Source organism: Crotalus tigris, unplaced genomic scaffold (assembly GCF_016545835.1).
Source record: "Crotalus tigris isolate CLP2741 ecotype Arizona unplaced genomic scaffold, ASM1654583v1 scf7180000020968.1038771, whole genome shotgun sequence".
Taxonomy (NCBI): Eukaryota; Metazoa; Chordata; class Lepidosauria; order Squamata; family Viperidae; genus Crotalus; species Crotalus tigris.
In genome coordinates this window covers 55,833-59,426 of record NW_024098284.1, presented here as the reverse complement: position 1 = coordinate 59,426, position 3,594 = coordinate 55,833, and the positions used below count along the sequence as shown (strand labels likewise).

At 49.3% G+C, this 3,594-nt stretch overlaps 1 non-coding gene across 1 annotated transcript; it reads left to right on the top strand.

The window, feature by feature from the left end:
• Positions 1–2,777: 2,777 nt before the first annotated feature.
• Positions 2,778–2,893, top strand: LOC120319832. Its single transcript, XR_005559844.1, has one exon. It is a non-coding gene; the product is annotated as a U5 spliceosomal RNA (small nuclear RNA).
• Positions 2,894–3,594: the final 701 nt, after the last annotated feature.

The following is a 3,594-nucleotide window of genomic DNA, read 5'->3' as shown; positions in this document are numbered from 1 at the left end:
GGAGCCTTTTGTTTGGAGTTGTTCCTGTGGCATGAACTTTGACCAGAGTCTGAGTGTGCCTTTCTGGTATCCTGATGGTGGTGGGTTAATCCTATGATGTCCCAAGGGTCATATCCTGCTTCCCTGGGGCTGGGGCTGATGACTGTTGGATTTTTTGGGTGTTGATTCTAGAGATCTTTTTTCCTAATCTCAGTTTCGTGACTCCAGTCTTTCTGACGAGACAATCACATCTGCAATTCTGCAGACCTGGTTTCTGTTTGGCACAGAGAGACTTGGGGGGGGGGTTGGTTTCTGCTTTTAAAATCCTTTAGGGCAGCGGTTCTCCACCTGTGGGTCGGGACCCCATTTGGGGTCGAACGACCATTTCACAGAGGTCGCCAAACAACGCAGTCCGCCATTTTTCCCCCCTTTTCCTTAGCTGTGCTACTCCCTTTGATTCTATTGGCTTTGGAAAGCCAATAGAATAGCCTCTCTTGAATAGAGTCTAATTCTATTGGCTTTCAAAAGCCAATAGGAATTGTCCAGGCTGTCTCTGCCCTGCTGAGCCCTCCAAAAGTCCCATTCTGCAAACGGTGCTGCACCAGTTGAGTAGTCCTCGACTTACGACCGGTTGAGTAGTGCTTGACTTACGACCGGTTGGGGGTCACGGCATTAAAAAGGTTGAGAACCACTGGTATAGGGAAATACATTTTGGGAAATATTTAAAAGGCAGAATGTATTTCTGCCTTTTAAATATTTCCCAAAATATTTCTTTCTCTGGGGGGGGGGGGCTGCCTTCCCACAGGAGGCAAAGAGAAGCCTCTTTTCCAGGATGGAAGAATTGTAGGGTGGGGTTTGGGGCAAGGAAACCCCCCCCTCCCTGCTTGCACCCGTCTCCGCAGAGATGTTCTCCGGCTGCAGCCGGCGGGAACGGCGAAGGACCCGGAAGGACGGAACCGCAGGCGGTCCGTTGTGCCTGATCACGGGTGGTTTGCACGAGCTTCTGGCTCTCGAGTGCTGCAGCTCTTAGGATTGTGAGTGTTGAAGCACAACTGGAGTGTTGGAAGGCAGCCCAAGGAGACCAGAACAGCTTCCTCCAAGATCTGATGTCAGGTTAAGAGCCATTTATTTTATTTATTTATTTTGGCTCTGGTGCAAAAACAAGAACTCTGACCCGCTGATTGATTCATTTCAGGGATTCTGAAGAATCGGAACAAATTTGAAAAATTAGAATGAGGAGGAAGCTGAGAGCAGCTCCTCCTCCTCCTCCTCCAACTCCTCCTGCATCTCCTCCTCCACCACCAGCACCTCCTCCTCCTCCTCCTCCTCTTTCCTCTTCTCCACAAACCTCCTTCCATTCTAGCACTGATTGTGTTACGTAGCTGGGTAATGAAACGCCTGCAAAAAAAATCACCAAGCTGAGAGATTACCAAGGACCCCACAGTCGTCGTCCTCCTCCTCCTCCTCCTCCTCCTCCTCCTCCTCCTCCTCCTCCTCCTCCTCCTCCTCCTCCTCCTCCTCCTCCTCTTCGTCTCCAAAACCCCTAGCATTGATGATGTTCCCTAGTTGGGTCATGAAATGTGTGCAAGAAAACCACCCAGCTCAGAGAGCACCAAGGACCCTACAGTCATTCTCCTCCTCCTCCTCCTCCTCCTCCTCCTCTTCCCCCTTCTCCTCCTCTTCCTCCTCCTCCTCTTCCTCCTCCTCCCTTTTACAACTGATGATGTTCCCTAGTTGGGTCATGAAACGTCTGCAAGAAAACCTCCAAGCTCAGAGAGCAACAAAGATGCTACAGTCCTCCTCCTCCTCCTCCTCCTCCTCCTCCTCCTCCCTCCTCCTCCTCCTCCTCCTCCTCCTCCTCCTCCTCCTCCTCCTCCTCCTCTTCTCCATACACTTTCATTTCTAGCACTGATGATGTTCCTTAGTTGGGTCATGAAATGTCTGCAAGGAAAACCAACGAGAGAGCACTAAGGACCCCACAGTCCGTCGTCTCGTCCTCCTCTCTCCTCCTCCTCCTCCTCCTCCTCCTCCTCCTCCTCCTCCTCCTCCTCCTCCTCCTCCTCCTCCTTTCCACAATGCCCCCTCCCTTCTAGCACTGATGATGTCACCTTGTTGGTTCATGAACTGACGTATTCCAGGTGTGGCCTTACTAGGGTTTTATGAACCGGTACTAGTACTTCTTGTTATCTTCATTCTATGCCTCTGTTTATACAACCCAGTATTGTGTTAGCTTTTTTGGCTGCTGCCGCAGACGGCCCGCTCACGAGGACTCCAAGGTCCCTCTCACAGTGGCTGTATTTGAGCCAGGTTTCTCCCAGTCTCTATTTGTGACTTTGGTTTTTCCTGCCTAGGTGTAAAACTTTGCTTTTCTCCACCTTGAAACGCATTTTGTTGCACAGGGCCCATTGTTCAAGTTCATCAAGATCTTTGACCCCCCCCCCTCGCCCGCTTCCTCCTGGAACCTGTTGGGGGGGGGGGGATGTCTTCTGCCTTCCACCCCTAAAATGAGGGTGGGCACTTAATCAAGATGTTTGGAAGAGGTCTTGGGCCCAGTTGACTCCCAGACCAGCCGGGGGGCCATTCCCGTTCATTTAGCTTAGATCAGCGTTCCTCAATCCCAACCTGGCACTAAGGAGGAATTTCCTGAGAGTGGAGGACAATTAACCAGTGGAACCACTTGCCACCAGAAGTTGTGGGCACTCCAACACTGGAGGCTTTCGAGAAGAGACTGGACAGCCATTTGTCTGGAATGGGGTAGGGTCTCCTGCCTGAGCAGGGGGTTGGACTAGATGACCTCCAAGGTCTGATTTCTCTTCAGATCCTATAAATCTTTTGCCTTTTACTCAAGATTTCCATGGAGATGAACACATATGAGTTTATAGCTAACTTTTCGAGACTTTCATGCTGCAAACCACGCAGAGTCACTTCAGAACAAAAGAGGTGGCAAATAAGTTTAATAAATAAAATAAGAATCAATAAAACGAGCTCCTTTCCCACTCTGTTATTCTCTGTTCTTTGTGTTTACATTCAAAAGTTATTTTCTCTTTGGCTTCTTTTTCTTTCCCACTGGTAGGTTCAAGAAAACACACACATACACACACACACACACACAAACACACCTTGGCTCATGTTTGTTGGCTCGCTTATTTATCCTTTAATTTTATTTACAGCTTTCTGCTGTTCTTCACCCCCGTTTCTCCTCTGTACATCCGACGAATAAAAGGCAGCCGTTCTCGTTTCCTTTGAAATATACAAAATATTTCTCGTAGGATTCTCGCCACATTGTCCCCACATGTGGCCTTGTTGATGCAATGAGAGTGGGTTTTTTTTCCCCCTTTATTGGCATATTTGGCAGTGCACCGAGATCTCAGGTGTTCAGGGCCAAACACAATGATGCAAAAGGATGGAAATCGCGCAGCGACTCACAATGCAAAACGCAGCTTTTTCGTACTTCCAAGGCGAGGTTGGGCCGAACGTTCTGAGTCAGAGAGCGGACATCACAATTTTGCAATGCAGGTTGTCGTTTTGTCTCACTCCAGTCTGCCCTGCACAGATTTGCAGGCAAGATTTCAAGGGAGGTCTTGGACCAAGCCAAGAATCTGCCTTTGATTGACT